The 17585-nt window shown below is 42.0% G+C and overlaps 1 protein-coding gene and 1 pseudogene across 6 annotated transcripts in view; both read left to right on the top strand.

The window, feature by feature from the left end:
* CAPRIN2 (caprin family member 2) overlaps nt 1–17585 on the top strand; it is an 857580-nt gene that overhangs the window by 213265 nt on the left and 626730 nt on the right. The gene's annotated exons all lie outside the window — the stretch shown is intronic.
* LOC144810268 (uncharacterized) lies at nt 7406–16050 on the top strand (annotated as a pseudogene). Its single transcript, XR_013606877.1, has 2 exons — nt 7406–7538; nt 13891–16050. The product of XR_013606877.1 is annotated as an uncharacterized LOC144810268 (transcript).

Here is a 17585-nt window from a genome sequence, read left to right as displayed (position 1 = left end):
GCATCAGTTACTTTTAGATAAAGTAGAATAGAAGTGCTACTACAAACACTCCCGCACTACATTATCTCAGATCACGAGAACAAGTAAAACAGTACAATCTAAATTGTTTCATATTACATAGACATGCATGCATTATTTTTAAAATTTGTATTCTGTACAATTCAGAAACATGTTGTCCTAGTGTTTACAAGTTGCAGACTGTTCCGCTAATAAATCACATGCTCACCAAAGAATATATTGAATGTTACTCTTATAATATATAGTACAGGTCCTATATATTCTTTAGGGAGAAGGTGAATAGGAATCGCAAATAAGAATAGAAATTAGTAAATAACATTCAGAAATGTAGGGTTTATTAAATATTTAAAGTAACAAAGTATGCATGATAGCTATATTTTAATATATATAAAAATATCTGATCAAGTTTTTATAAATATTTGATCATTATATTACATATGGCGCTGAAAAATCTCCCATTCCTCTTCTGTAGCAATAGGACAATCTATTATATAACTATTGATACCAATGTTACAGTAAAAAGAACAGGAAAATAAAGTCATGTATTTAACAGAAGATCAATAATGAAATGGTTTCGAGCGATAATTATTTACTGAACTTCTTTTCTCCGGGAGGTGAAAAAATTAGATCTTCGTGGCGACAGGTCATAAACTCCTCTGAGATCATGACGGTGAGAATAATATGTATATATTCTCACAGCATATGATCTCAAGGGGAAAATAGACAAAGCCGCAAACCGATAATGTTGCTTACTTATCGTTACGGTTTGTGACGACGGATTGTGAATTCCGCTATGATCACGAAGACTGTTAATGTTACAATATACATATTAACAGTATGTGATCTCTAGGGAAAAACATAAGTGTATCATTGTCACGTTGATTGTAAATGTTTAGGGTTTGTGTCGACGGGTTAGCAACACCTCTCGAGCGAAGTATAGTATCAATATTATAATATAAAAAGTCACTATATATAAGGTAAAAAGGATCCAGAAAAGGAGTAATATTTGTTATAATATATCTGTTTCTAAGAACAAGCTGCTGACGTTACAGAGAAAAACATGCAATAACATTTTTTTCTACATATAAATGTTGGAATATTGACAAATAGTCACTATTTATAACTAAGTACTATGCCTATGCTATCTTGAAACAACTTACAACTCCGGAATAGGTTTGACGCAAAAAGAGTCCGATGCTGGAGAACGGAACCTGCAACAGAGATTGGCGATTCAGAAATAACTCTGGAAACCGAAACTAATTGCACAGTAGGTGTGGTTTATATAGTTTTTTTGTTTAGTAGTCTACGGAAGGAAGATGTGGCTCCGTCTATGTAGATGGCATGTTTTGCAGTTTACACGTGCTCACGTTTTAACTGTTTCATCTGCACGTGTTCAGAAAAGTTTCAAACTGAAGCTGTAAAGGTTTCGATTTTGATAGTAACACGTATAAGGTATTATCTACATAGGTTGGAGAGTTTAAAAAGTGTTACTCGGTTAACTGTGTTCTTTGCATTTTCATGATTAAAAGCATCTAAATAGAAGACGTATAAAAAAAAATATCGTTATTAGAAGAAAACAAAGGTTAAATATTAGTTATTTTTATGGTTCTTAATTTAAAAAATGCTAGCATTTGTAGATCGTAATCCTACCCTCGGAAAGGTATGCTGGCGCTTGGGGCTGTGGGAAGGTTATTATATAATAAATGCCCTTTTCTATGCACCTGTAGAGTTGGCTTTTAAACTTTCAATTGCCTAGTCTGTATATTTACACTTCCTCCAAACATTTTGGCACTGCTATTTTAGTATTGCAGTGAGCCTTTCAACAGTATGTGTTTATGTATACACTGTTCTAAAAGTGAAGCTGCTGTACATTTTGCCAGACACACTCCTTGCAGTTGTAATAATAATTCAGCCAGTACCCAAGTAGTCAAGGTGCAAAGTGGGCCCTAGGGCATGGACTGCTTCAAAGTCCTATACACTATGCATGCACTCTTCTATGCATGGGCACACTTGTCTTTTATAGCTTTTATTATCCAGTCTATGGTCTTACACTTCCAGCAAACTCTTTGTGATTGCTGATTCAGTATTGTAGTTAAGTATTCAGCAGAATGCCCTTACGTATGCACTGTGCTAAAAATGAAGCTCTTACAAATTCAGACACAATCTCGCTGCAGAACTGTAATTATCCAGTCAGTACTCAAGTAATCATGGTGCAAAGTAGGCCTTAGGCCATGTACTGCTTTAAACCTGTATAGAGTATGCGTGCACTGTTCTATGTAGGTGTACATTTGTTTTTTATAAATTCAATTGTCCAGTCTGTATCATTAGACTTTCACAATCACTCTCTCACTCTACTGTTTCAATATTGTAGTGACTTATTCAGCAGTATTTCCTTATATATGTACTGTGGTAAAACTGAAGCTCTTATAAATTCAGTCATTCACTCTCTTTGCAGAACTGTAATCATGCAGTCAGTACCCAAGTAATTATGGAGCAAAGAAGGCCTTAGTATATGTACTGCTTCAAACTCCTATTTACTATGCATGTACTGTACTATGCACCGCAAATTTACCTTTTATATTTTGAATTCCCCATTCTCTATCCTTACACTTCCAGCAAACAGTCATTCCTCTTATAGTTTTGTAGTGACTCATTGATCAGTGTGTAGTAATCCATTCTCTACATTGAAACAGTAATCAGGAGATGTACAATAAGTGGTACATTCCCAGAGATATGACAGTTATTGTGCACTGTGATATCAGCACAATGGATGCACCGTATTTACAATGTAGTGTATTATGGAGCAAAAACGGCACAGGTGATATATTTGTGTTGTGAAGGTGGTCCATTGCATGACTTGCATTCCAAGTGCAATGCAGCTCCAGCAATGCTCTTGCGGTTCTATGCTCACAAAGCTGTGTCAATCCTTACACCTGTTTCAAGCAGGAGCATGGTTTTGATGTAGCATAGCACTAAAAGTGACTGACTGAATGAAATATAGATTTCACTCAGTCACTTTTAGGAGGTGTTCCTATGCTAGAACACTTGCACCCCCCCTCCCCCCCCCCACACCCCCCTCTCTGCGAAAGTCCCTTTCCTGCGCAGGGCTTTAGAATATGATGCACCTTCCATATGCATCACATTATAAATATCAGGTACTATGGTACATCTTTTGCAACATCGCTGCATCACAAAAGTGATGGAAAAGATGTGTAAAAGAGGTACAAGGGGGTTGTAAATTTGCTCGTAACACATACAAATTCACCCAGGAAGTTTCACTAGCAGTGCAAATTGAAGTTTAGACTTCAAACATATTTATATGGATGTTACATTGAATTGTTTCGGAGGTACTACAGTATAATATAGGTAAACACCTTATACATTTATGCTGTAGCACTTATACTTTTTGCTCTTTCACATTCACCATACACTACTAATTCATTCTGACAAAGTTTTACACACTAATCTAGAAATATAGTTATTTTTTAAGCCAGTGGAGGTAGTTCTGAAAAGAAGTGATTTTTTTTTCTTTTTAGTTTTCTATTTTATTTGTATTTCCAGAAGTTTTGTTTTTGTTTTTTTAAACCAAAAAAATTAAACTGGAAACAAAAAAACTGTGGAACAGGAAGAGAAGAAAAAATAATTGGGCAGCGGTGCTCTTCTTTGCTCTTCACAATGAGGTGAATAGACTGCTCACCGTAACAAAGGAGTTCTCTGCAAAATTTACAATGAATTGTAAGATTTGCAAACTGGCACAATAATAGGATGCGGAATGTTTGGAGGAGGTGGTGGTGCTTTTGAGGTAGAAGGGACTGCAGTTTGAGGGTTTTCCTGGAACCTTTGTGTTGTCATCCTTCCATAATTATTTGGATGCACATTTTTGACATGGTGAACCATTGAGGCTTTCCAGAAAGAGTACTTTTTAGTGGAGTCAGCCCTGGAAAGTGTAACCTCACAGATCTTGCATGTTACTTTCGGTACATTCACCTTTTTCTGTCCCTCCGGAAATGAAGAAAACTTCCAAATGAAAGCTGCTTTTCTCTTTTTCTGAGGTGGCTTACTAACAAAATGTTTCTTAGAGGAATGTACTGATGAAGTCTCTAAAAGAGCAGCCATTGTAGAGTTTGGTTGTAAAAGACTACAGCTCCACAGAATAGATGTTTTTCCTGGGAAAGTCGAAGTAGGATAATCAAAATGAGGGGCCTTTCAACAATTGGAATATGAAGTATTATGAACTAATCAAAACTCTCCTTTTATGGTTAGATGACTTTGCGTACGCTTACAGTGCTCTTACAGTGCTCTTAAGATGCGAGTATGTATGACATACCTTTGCGATTTGCGTAATTGGTTTTAAAAGTAATAATTGCTTATTAAAAGTTAAAAAAAGTATTTTCATGTTTGTCCTAGATACTGTCTTCCCTTAATATGTACATTAAATACATAAATATGTTTTTGAACAGTTAGAAACTTTTGCGCCGTATGCTTACGGGGCGCCGTACATGACATCACGCAGAAGCGTTGATGCGATGCAGAAGGTCAAAGTGTATCTGTAACGAGTGCGTGGCTATGCGCAGAGGGCCATTTTCCGTACAAAGTGTGGTGCGTAAAAAATATGAAAAAGGAATTATAGAGATTCTAATTGGAAAAAAATTGGGGGAAAAATGGGCTTGTTTTATTATTTTACATTAAGAATATGAAATACAATTTAAATAATATAATTAATATAATTTTCATAAAAATGTAAAATTAGTATAAAAAAAATGTAATTTATACATTTAAAAATGATCATTTACTAAACCTTTGAAATTCACTGAAAAAACCATAGGTTTCAGCCACAGTATAGTTATTAATTAGCATTTAAAAAACCTTGCAAATTCACTGAAAAAACCATAGGTTTCACACGTTATAGTTAGCTGGAGATTTCACTCATACAAAACCATTGAAATTCCCCCGTTATAGTTAGTTCAGCTAACTATAACTCGCGCGCCCGCAATGCACTGTTGATGACGTCCCATATTACATCACTCATGACCTGGTCAGTGACATCGCTGATATCTCAAATGACATCACTGATGACATCTCAAATGACATCCTTGTGAAAGAATGGCAGACCTCTTCTCACCCTAATATAACCTTTGATAGACACATTAAAAAATAGAAACTACAATTTTCAAAAAAATGGAGATATCAATACCAGTTACAACAACCTATTCAGTAATTCCAACATCTACATACACATCCACTCATTCACCAACAGTTCTATATAGTCACTCATACATGTACTCACTCATCATATGTACTCTTACACCCATACATCCTGTTACACACCGATACTCATCCATCGAGTTACTTACACACATACTCACACATGCAAATAAACTATCAAACATCCATTTAGTTGCATATACAGCTATACACACACCACTACACTTACTTCTACAGAAACGTACACATACTTACTCTCTTAAACAATCACTTATGGAAACACATGCTTATTTATACAGGAACTCTTCCAATCTCACACTCTCATATATACTCGCTTATAAATAAGGCTCCCGGTTTTCCGTTTAAACGGATTTTTACATATAAATACAGACGGAAAACTTTTTTGTTTTTGTCTGTATTTATATATAAAAACGGGAAAATACTAGCAAAACAAATGCTCCTCCTGCCTCTGTGCTCCTCTGTAAAATCTGAGTCAGAGGTGCACAGAGGCAGCCAAAAGAAACATGAACTGCTGCCTTGAAACTGCTCCAGAGATGGGAGAACTGGGAGCGCAGAGTCATCCAGCACCCCTCACAGCGCTAGTTCACACCAGATAATGGCTGAAGCAGTGCAAACAGCCGATGTCCATCCTCGGCCTGCACTGCCTCCTTTCATATGTAAGCGCCTGTACACAGTGGAAACCCCCACACCTCCAGCTAAACTGGATGGCAGCAAAGCAATTTCAAACACCGTCTATTTCCTACTCTTCCCACAAGCGGCAAGAACAGAGCTGCTTCTGTGCACTGAACTTCAGAATGTGAAGGATCGTTTTGTGTCCGTTACAGCTGTGCACCAAATTTCTGCATACATGGAACAATAAAGAGAGAAGATGAAAGTGGGAGATTAAAAAAATAAAAAAAATAATTGGGTGAATGCTTTCACTTTCACGCGCAACAGACCGATAACAGTGTTTCTGCAATAGCACTTCAAGCAGCCTATTTCAAAGGGTCTTCCGATTTAAACGAGGCTTCACAGTACTTCGGCGCTTTACAGCTTATTTGTGTACTAATGGCGCACTTCAATGAAAGGCTTGGCAGCTGCTTGGCGTGCATGCACATAGCACCGAGAAAGCTGGTATAGCGCCAGAGGCGTGTTTGCTTGCTATCAATACGTCTCATTACCTGGGGGGTGGAGTTTTTCCAAGGGTGTTCATTTTCTCGCTCAGGAAGCTTCAATTCTAAAAGAACGTAGATTTTCAAAAGGCAATAGATGCCATCTTCGGCCCCACAGTGCCTCCTTTCATATGCAAGCACCTGTCCACAATGGAAACCCCCACACCTCCAGCCAAACCGGATGGCAGCAAAGCAATTACCAACACTGTTTATCTCCTACTCTTCCCTCAAGTGGCAAGAACAGCGCTGCTTCTGTGCACTGAACTTCAAAATGTGCAAGGATCGTTTTGTGTCTATATTGTTGGCATGTACGCAGGAATTCGGGGCACAGCTGTAACAGAGAGAAGATGAAAGTGGGGGATTTTAGAAAAATGGGGTTAATGTATTTTCCCCATTTACCCCAATTGAAATCGAGGCAATGTCAGGCGGGCGACAACCAAAATAAAAGGCTTTTTTTACAACCAAAAAAAAAATTGAGATTCACTCCTGACTCTGGTCTAATCTCTTAATAATGCACCTGTACTGCATTTGCCATTTTACACGTGCTAAATCACATGTTGACCTCGATTCCATGCAATGCTCTGATCTTCCATTTTGTTGTATCGCACTTCCATTTTGTGCTGCCGTGACCTGGAGTTACATTTCAGCAGGAACATAAACATGTTTTTCACGTACACCAGTACAAGCAGGTGCGAGGCATCTCGTGAGGATGCCTCGTGAGGTTATGTTGTACCTTCAGAGTGTTTTCATGCATTCCATACTTATCTCTAGGACAGAGGGAGGATGGCCGTGCCAGTCTCCAAGGCCGGAGAGTGGGAAAGGAATGTCTTTTGCCTCGGCTCTGCCCAGATAGAATCTGGCCAGGTCTGTCTGGGTGGGTCTGATGCAGAGATGAGGCCAGCACTTGTGAATAGATGGGCGAGAGCGCCTGCTAGAGGCTTCTCGAACATATTGATTTAAACTATAAAAAGCGGTGTCTGTGGGGTGGAGCTCAGGAACTCACTCTTGGGAGTGGACGCACTCGCGGGACAACTTTGGTGCCCGAAGAGATTACTCCCTGAGCTGCCGGTCTACGGGGTTCCCGACTTGGTGTTCAGTGCTTGGCCAGGGATGTTGAAGTCTCCGGTGCTGCAAATGAATCAGGTGAGGTGCTTTGTACATTAACTGTTTATATACCTGTATTCACAGGTTCATATTTATGTATATAGTGTGGTGTATTCATTGTCTATTGCTTTTCACTCGGTGCTTAAGAATTCATTGGCTTCAGTGATTTATTGCCTTTGCCTACCATATTAATAAAAGCTCATTTTTACCTCCAGTGGAGTGTTGGAATTTCTATGTGAGTAAGTGGTGTGCGTAAGTTCAGATTACGCAAGTGGGCAAAGCAATACATTTTGGCTTAGTCGGCAGGATTCGTAAATTACGCGGGGAGGAACATGTTTAAAAAGACAAAAGGTGGTTCTGGTTCTTTGGCACCGAGTGAAATCCCTTTAGCCCCCATGCAAATTCCTGGATGGGAGGCGACGCCGTACTCGCGCTGGCGCGTGAGTATGCTAAAAGCTCAGGATTAAGTGAGAGCTGGTTTGACTGTCTGGGCGATGCAACGCCAGAAGATGTTTTAAATTGTTTACAGAAGGTTCCTGTGGAGAAAGGAAAGGAATTGTGTACAGTGGGTCGCAGAGGTTGGGCTCTCTTACATGCCTACCGTCAAGTTTTTGACAAATGTTTATCTCTGCAGCGGGAACAGTTGGGCTTAGAAAAACAACTTGTTGAAGCTAAGAATATTTCTACAATGCTATCCTGTCAGAATAAGTTATTACAAGATAAGTTAAAAACATATCGGACGATAGCAGAGCGGGCTGCAGTCTGTGTTGCTGAATACAGATATAGGAAGAGGAGAGGCAGAGTTAGTAAACGGAAGGTTCATTTAGCGATTGCCAAAGCAGGCTTAGATTTCGACCCTTCCAATTTGGACTCCAACATCTGGGAATCGTCAGAATTCTCCTCAGAAGGAGAGCTGCCCTTGCAAGCGGAGGGGAGAGACGAGCAAGGAAAAAATGCTAAGAGTGGAAGCACAGCCCATTCTCAGGCGGAAACTTCAAATTGCTCCAGGGAACCCGGATGGAGTCATGTTGAATAGTTTGGAGGATTTTACACAGCAAGAAATGTGATCTTTTAGCGAGGTTTAGACAGAAGCCCGGTGAGACGCTATTAGCTTGGATGGTGCGCCTCTATGATCATGGCGCTTCTGGGGTCATGTTAGATGAAGGGGATGCTGCCAAATTTTGTACTCTAAGTACTGATCCCACTGTGCAGGGATATTTTCGGACCTTCCATGGTGATGACCAAACTACCTTGTTGCAGCTAGCTGCACGGGGGTGTGGTCACAAGTACCCCACAGATTCTGACTGGCCTGGGAATGAAAAACCATGGTTTACCCTAAGATGCTTCGCAGAGAATTAAGGAGGAAGGGATGAAGCTGGCTATTCTTGTAGGTGAGGCGCATAATTTAATTGGTCAGTTAATGACTGTCAATGCGGAACAAAATCATTCGTTTAGCGCCCCCTGCATACAAAGCTGTGGTAATGACTTTGTTAATTAATCAAACTGGCAATACCATAGGAGAAGTAGTCGAGGCAGTCCTTGAGCTGGGAGAGCTTGGGGAATGGGCCAAGCCAGACAGGGCTTCGCGCTCAGTCCCGTACTGATCACAACAGAGTGACTAGACGTGATATGTTCCTGGCGCTGTTAAAGGATGGGGTGTCAAGGAGTGAGATTGATGGCATTGAGACCAAAAGCATGTTGGAGATGTACCGTAAGCGAGGACTAGATAGGAAGGAGGGGAGTAGGCATGTGAATAGAAAAGATAACAAGAAAGTGAGTCGCAGGGATGCAGAGCCTGAGGAGAAGCCTGAAAAAGCAAGTCAGGAGAGAGAGAGGGAATCATGTGAGAGTGACAAAAGACAAAAAGTTGGGACCGAGATTGCACAGATTCAGATGGGGATCATGAGGAGTTGTTCCCTGAGGGTTACCCAACATTGTATTCAGAGCTGCGCCGGGACCTGTGCCGGGCAGATGCAGAGCTGCGCAGGCAAAAATTAGATTAGGAAATTGGCCAAGCTCCGGTGCAGGGATGGGCTCGCAAAGATAATAGACCACATGTGAGGGTTGAAATCTATTGGAAAAATAGAAATGTTCAGGAGGTGCGGGCTTTGGTAGACACGGGAGCGGATGCCACATTGATACATGGCAATCCACGAAAATGTAAAGGACAATTTTTTTACTATCACAGGCTTGGGAGGACAGGAAACACCAGCAGTGCAAACGGTAATTCAGATGAAAATAGGCAGACTTCCCAAGAGAGCATATACTGTTTTGATTGTGCCTATTCCTGAGTACATTATTGGTATTGACATTCTGAAAGGCATGACCCTATACTTAGATGATGGATGCTATCAGTTTGGATCAAAGCAGTACTTCTCGGTAGCTGCTGTGAGGGTGGGGCGCTTGAAAATTCCCCCAGTGAAGGTGCCCCAAGCAACAAAAGTGGTTCATATAAAGCAGTACAGGATTCCAGGGGGACATGATGAGATTACCGCAACCATTCGGGACTTGGTAGAGGCAGGGGTGGTGAGACCGATTACCACAGCGTGGAATAACCCTGTGTGGCCCTTGCGCAAACCTGATGGAAGCTGGCGCATGACAGTTGATTACCGCGAGCTTAATAAGCATACGCCCCCTTTGACAGCCGCGGTCCCAGACACCATCACTTTGATTGAGAAAATTCAGAAACACAATGGGACATGGTATGCGGCACTTGATCTTGCCAATGCTTTTTTCACAATTCCAATTGCCCCTGAGTGCCAGGAACAATTTGCATTCTCATGGGGTGGTAGGCAGTACTCGTTTCAATGTCTTCCTATGGGGTATTTACATAGTCCCACGATCTGTCACCGGCTGGTGGCAGAGCATTTGGACGAGGTGTCAATCATTTCTGGAGTACAACTTTGTCATTACATTGATGATGTGTTGATTCAAGGAGAGACCCAAGAACAGGTGCAGGCTCAACTAGACAGTGGTAGAGCACTTGCAAAGCAAAGGGTGGGTGATTAACCCCGAGAAGGTGCAGGGACCCTCTCAGAGTGTGAAGTTTTTGGGCATTCAGTGGCATCAGGGACACAGAGAAGTGCTGCCACAAGTGAGGCAAAAGATCAAAGAGTTTGCAGTGCCAAAAAACAGGAAGGAAGCTCAGCGCTTCATTGGATTGTTTGGTTTTTGGAGACAGCACATTCCTCATTTGAGTCAGATTTTGGCCCCTCTGTACAAGGTAATGCGGAAGAAGCATGAGTTTGAGTGGGGGGGGGGCACAGCAACAGGCGTTTGAGTCAGCAAAGGAGGCTATACAGCGTGCCTTGGACTTATGGCCCATAAGAGAGGGAAGTATTGATTTAAATGTAAGTGTTCAGGATCTGTATGCAACCTGGAGCCTGTGGCAAAAGCAAGGGAGACAGAAAGTGCCCCTCGGGTTTTGGACAAAGAAATTACCTGATGCTGGAGAGCGGTACACTCCTTTTGAGAAGCAGTTGTTGGCATGTTATTGGGCTCTGGTGGATACCGAGCAGTTGACCCTAGGGCACAATATGTTTTTGAGACCTGAGATACCTATCATGCAATGGGTGATGAGCTCACCCAAGACACACAGAATTGGGCATGCACAGGAGGCTAGTGTCAAAGTGGAAGTGGTACATACAAGACAGAGCGCGAGTCGGTCCTAAGGGTACCGCTGTGCTGCATGAGCAAGTGGCACAGACTCCTGTAGCAGATGCAGAAATGTTGCAAGATGTACCTAAAGTGCGAGAGTCCCCGGTGAAATGGGGTGGGCCTTTTTCAGAGTTGTCCGCGGAGGACAAAAAGCATGTGTGGTTTACAGATGGCTCAGCCAGATATGTGGGGACCAAGAGACATTGGAAGGCAGTGTCATATAATCCGGTGACCAAAAAGTTGTTAACTACTGGAGAGGGAAGAAGTAGTCAGTTTGCAGGATTGTATGCTGTTTACCAGGCATTAAAGCAAGAGCTCCCTGATACATGTCACCTTTACACTGATTCATGGTCTACCGCCAATGGGTTAGCCACTTGGCTTCCCACATGGCATGCTCACAATTGGATGATTCACAATAGAGGTTTGGGGAAAGGAGTTGTGGCAGGAAATTTGGGAATTGTTGCCCCAGAGTACAGTTACAGTTTATCATGTCGATGCTCATTGCCCGACTGACTCACCAGAGCGTTGGTGCAATTCCTTTGCAGACCAAGAAGCGAAGATTCATGAAGCTGAGGTGGAGACGCAGGATTCTGACTTGGTGGGCATGGCTAAATGGGCACACCAGAAAAGTAGACATTTGGGCGAGCGAGCCACTAGCAGGTGGGCTGAAAGTAGAGGGATGTATATTCCCCTTGATTTGATTAAGACTGCAATCATTCACTGTCCTGTTTGTCAGCATACTCCGCACAGACCAGTTCCACAGGTAGTGAGAGGCCAGCTAGGCAGAGGTAAGTTACCAGGGCAGATATGGCAAACTTTATTTCATCGGGCCAATGCCAATGAGTCGAGGATGTCAGTATGCATGCACAGTGGTGGATACCTATTCTGGCTAGCTCATAGCCTTTCCATGCAAGAGAGCAACTCAATCTAACACCCTGAAAACGTTGAATTCGTTGATCTTGTATTACGGAATTCCATTGCAGGTCCAAAGTGACAATGGGTCACACTTTAAAGGAAAGATGGTGCAAGATTTTTGTGTGCAGCATAACATTGAATGGATCTATCACATACCTTATTACCCACAGGCAGCAGGTTTGATTGAGAGAATGAATGGTTTGCTGAAAGAACAGTTGAAAAAGTTGTCTGATGGGTCATTGAAGGGGTGGAGGGATCACTTGCCTGATGCATTGCAGATTTTAAACAACCGACCTCTTGCTGATGCAGAGACTCCTTTGATGCGCATGTTGACCCCAGCTTTGCAGATTAAGCCCCATGTGGCCACAAACACGATTCTGTATTGGGAGACAGCTCCCGGAGCTTTGGCTCCATATCGTGCCACACCAGAAGCTGCCGGTCTTGATTTACATGCTTTGAAACTCTATCAGTTGCAACCACGAGACATTACTTTGATTGAGACAGGAATTGGAGTTCAAATTCCCCCAGAGCATTTCGGGCTAATCGCCCCTCGATCTGGGCTTGCCCTTAAAGGCATCCAGGTTTTGGGAGGAGTGGTCGTTGCCGATTACCAGGGGGAGATCAAAGTTATCCTATTGAACAGTGGAAACAATGATCTGATGGTACAACCTGGTGACCATGTTGCCCAAATGGTCATCATGCCGGTTTATGGAGGAAATGTCATGAAGGGGACGGCCCCAGCCCTTCTAACTGTGCGAGGAGAGGGTGGGTTCGGATCTACTGACAAGAACCCAGGGGCAAAATTGTGGGTGTAGTCCCCAAACAAACCTCCTGAACCTGCAGAATTGATCGCTAAGGGCAAGGATAACATCCTAGTCATCATCATCATCAAACCATCTGAAGCTCAACCCCGACAAGACCGAGCTGGTTCTTGTCGGGGGACTTTCCAATCCTTGGCAACCTTCCTTTTGGCCGGCAAGTCTGGGTAGTCCTCCTTCCCCAGTTAATTCAGCCAAAAGCCTGGGAGTCGTCATTAGCAACGATCTTTCTATGACGCCCCAGATCAGCGCAGTAGTGTCCTCCAGCCATTTTCAACTCAGGAAAATCCGTAAAATCTCTCGTCTACTTACTACCGAAGCTCTTACTTTGGCCTTGCTTGCGTTAGTCATTTCTAGGCTTGACTACGCAAATGCACTGTATGTAGGCATTCCTGACTACCAACTTAAGAGACTTCAGTTGATCCAAAATCAGGCTGCCCGCCTGATTTACCACCAACCTAGAGATCAACATGTTCGTCCTCTCCTAAAAAGTCTCCACTGGTTTCCAGTATCTGCTCGCTGTAAGTTTAAGTTAGGCTGCATTATTTCAAAATCTCTTGCAGGCCAAGGTCCTCTTTTTATTTCTTCTCTTCTCCATCCGTATGCTCCTCCTCGCAATCTCCGGTCTTCCCAGATGGCCCTGCTATCAGTTCCTAGATTTAAGAGGAAAAAACACGGTGGCCTAAGGTTTTCCTTTCTAGCTCCATCTTTTTGGAATTCCCTTCCCTTTTCTCTCAGGCTGTCCTCTTCATATCCCGGGTTCAGATCCCTCCTTAAAACCCTCCTCTTCACTGAGTCTTATATTTAGTTTCTGCTCTCACGCTCTCTTCACTGCTCCCCAGCATAAGCGCCAAGAAACCTAATGGTGTTAGTCGCGCTCAATAAATTTCTTTAACATAACATAACATAACATGAAACCTGGACAGGAAAAGTGGGAAAATGTACCTGCTGAAATTTTTTATTTGCGAGAGTGATTACACCAGTTTGTTTTCTGTTTCTAGATCACAGTATGGCTTGCCGCTGCGATGCTTGCGCTGTGTGGTCGGTGTTTGGGCGTGTCCGGAGGGGTCCGGGAGGGCCCGGGGATGCCGAAGGGGATCAACCGCCCGAGTTGGATGACAGCATTGTTGCAGCAACCAGATAACATCTGGACCTACTTGGCCGGGAATGTGCTGAACACTTCCCACTTCTGTATGAGAAATCTTCAGAGTACAGCTGATATGATATCAACGTGTCTTGTTGCCGTACCTACCCCTATACAGGTGCTTCTGCACATTTTCAACCAAACTAACTTTGATGGGGTAGTGGAGGAAAGTGATGTTCAAACACATCTGAGTCTTTGAGTACTGTCGCTTTTGCCCGGAGGTTACAAATAGCCTCTGGAGGAACATGACAAGTATTGGTACCTACAATATCTCTACTGGAGACGTTTGTTATCAATTAACTTGTGACCCTACCAAGATTGGCAAGTGTGGCCAATTAAAACTAGAGAAAAAGCAAACAATTGACCCCTGATCAACAAACATTATGTCTGACACGACATGACAGTTTTTGTAGTAATGTTACCAATTATATGGTTTGTAATCACACCGTATTAGCCGCTAGCCATGTTAACCATGTGAAATTACCTAAAGGATGGTTGTTCTCGTGTGGTAATATTTCATACACATATATACCAGCTAACATAACTGGAGGACCTTGTGCCTTATCACGATTAAGTCTTATGCTTTTTCCCATGCATTCTGTTACACGTATTCGCTCTTCTAGAGCCGCTATTCAATTACCTGAGGATTGTGACTCTGATATTGATTTGCTTTCCAGAACAGAATATACTAGTTTGGCTCTGTCCATTGTAGGAGTGCCAGGACTGTCCGTTTATAATGCCAGAACAATTGCTAAGCTTGCCTGTTTAATTGTGAAGAATCTCAATCGCACTTCTGCCGCTTTAGCTGAATTATTATTAGATGTTCAAGGAACAAGAAAAGCTGTTTTGCAAAATAGGGCAGCTGTAGACTATTTGCTGCTAAAACATAACCACGGTTGCGAGGACTTCGATGGACTCTGTTTCAATTTATCTGATCATTCTACATCTATCCATGCACATATTAATGCTTTACAAGATTTAGTGAAAGGGGTTACCCAAGACGTTGACCAAGGATGGTGGGATTGGTTGTTTGGGTGGCTGCCTAATTTTGGACAGCTTCGGTATATCTTGGGTGTTATTATAGTAATTATTTGTGTTTTTATCTCATTATGTTGTTGCATTCAATGCATTCCTAATCTTTTCTCCCTTTTTAGGCCCAGTTCCATGCTGTTTAGGCCAATGGGGTATGATAGATGAATCGAAGGTCAAGGGGTGGAATGTACTGCATTTGCCATTTTACACGTGCTAAATCACATGTTGACCTCGATTCCATGCAATGCTCTGATCTTCCATTTTGTTGTATCGCACTTCCATTTTGTGCTGCCGTGACCTGGAGTTACATTTCAGCAGGAACATAAACATGTTTTTCACGTACACCAGTACAAGCAGGTGCGAGGCATCTCGTGAGGATGCCTCGTGAGGTTATGTTGTACCTTCAGAGTGTTTTCATGCATTCCATACTTCTCTCTAGGACAGAGGGAGGATGGCCGTGCCAGTCTCCAAGGCCGGAGAGTGGGAAAGGAATGTCTTTTGCCTCGGCACTGCCCAGATAGAATCTGGCCAGGTCTGTCTGGGTGGGTCTGATGCAGAGATGAGGCCAGCACTTGTGAATAGATGGGCGAGAGCGCCTGCTAGAGGCTTCTCGAACATATTGATTTAAACTATAAAAAGCGGTGTCTGTGGGGTGGAGCTCAGGAACTCACTCTTGGGAGTGGACGCACTCGCGGGACAACTTTGGTGCCCGAAGAGATTACTCCCTGAGCGGCCGGTCTACGGGGTTCCCGACTTGGTGTTCAGTGCTTGGCCAGGGATGTTGAAGTCTCCGGTGCTGCAAATGAATCTGGTGAGGTGCTTTGTACATAAACTGTTTATATACCTGTATTCACAGTTTCATATTTATGTATATAGTGTGGTGAATTCATTGTCTATTGCCTTTCACTCGGTGCTTAAGAATTCATTGGCTTCAGTGATTTATTGCCTTTGCCTACCATATTAATAAAAGCTCATTTTTACCTCCAGTGGAGTGTTGGAGTTTCTATGTGAGTAAGTGGTGTGCGTAAGTTCAGATTACGCAAGTGGGCAAAGCAATACAGCACCTTATTTAGTATTTGATACTAAATGTGGCAGTCCAATAGCGTGCCAGTAAGTGCCAAACATGGTGTTCAATCGTTGCACGTTGAGGCTAGTGCTCTCTTAAATGATAATAGTGTGTTTCTGAAAAGGAGTGCATATCTCAATTAAAGTGAGTGTAACTTGAGTTTTCATACTTACCTTTATATCAGTAATGATATCTGTCAGAAGTGGTTTATTTATTTATTTTTATTTTCAAGTTTATATAGCGTGAACTCGAGCCGAAGGTATTGGCATGCTTTACATCAGCACCAGTTACAATGTAATGAAAAACAAGCATTTGCAATGCAATAGGTCTCGCATTTACGCAAGTTTGAGCTATTGACATTGCAAATAACAAAGCTTTTTATTTTTGCTTGTTTTTAAAACCGAAATAAAAGGCATTGCTATTTACAATGCTAATAGCTGAAACTCGTGTAAATGCGAGACCTATTGCATTGCAAATGCTTGTTGTATGGTAGGGTGAAGGAGGTTGATGTGCCAGGCCACGAGGGTGGGGGGGGAGAAGAAAAGCCTCCAACTATTAGCATAAAGTCTGGCTGCATCTCTCAGTGACTATGCACGCTGCACGTCAGTGAGGCTGAGTGAGAGGTGAGCAAGTCAGTTAGCATGACTTCCTTTTTCTATTTAATGTTTATTTAAGTGCTACTTAAATAAAAACGAAAACAGAAATGACTGTGCACCACCTGTGCGCTACATTTTCTCTATAGCGTCCATATCAAAGCACTATTCTGTACAGATGAAGATGCAGGATTCTTTAGATATTTTGGCGATTTACAATGTCTCGTGGGGTAGGTCGTCTTCTAATGCACACTAAGAGTGATCTGATATTCTTCGAGCAGACTCTCTGATGGCTGATTAAATGTGAGTAAAAGAGGTAGTAATTTGTTGACATTTTGCAAGACAGATGTGCAAATGAGACCTAATCAAAGTCACAAATTCACACATCTTTTCTTAGAGGACAGGGAAGAAATTTTTCTCCCAATAAGCATAGGCTCCAATTTAAAAAAACCAGCTATAACAACCTATTGCAAGTGTGCATGTCAACTTAAATAAATGTGGAAAAATACTAGCTTTAGCGTTTTTTTTTCCTGTGTTAAAAATAAATGTGGATAAATACAGGTAAAATGACCAAAAAATAAATATGGATAAATACAGACGGAAATGGGAAAAAAATAAATACCATAAAACCGGGAGCCCTACTTATAAACCTACTCACATATAGTAGTTTAAAACATATGTACTTATAAAGATAGTATTGACAGTCATTGACTCACTAACACACATACACACTCTTCCACCCATACAGTCCAGCACACATGCTGTCTTCAAAACAGTGAGTCACTCATTCATGCATCTATGCGCTAAGTAATATTCCTCACCGAACCATACAAACATTCATACTGATAGTTTAAAAAACTA

This window comes from Lissotriton helveticus, chromosome 1_1 (genome assembly GCF_964261635.1).
Source record: "Lissotriton helveticus chromosome 1_1, aLisHel1.1, whole genome shotgun sequence".
In the NCBI taxonomy this organism is placed as follows: Eukaryota; Metazoa; Chordata; class Amphibia; order Caudata; family Salamandridae; genus Lissotriton; species Lissotriton helveticus.
This window is presented reverse-complemented; position numbering and strand designations above follow the sequence as displayed.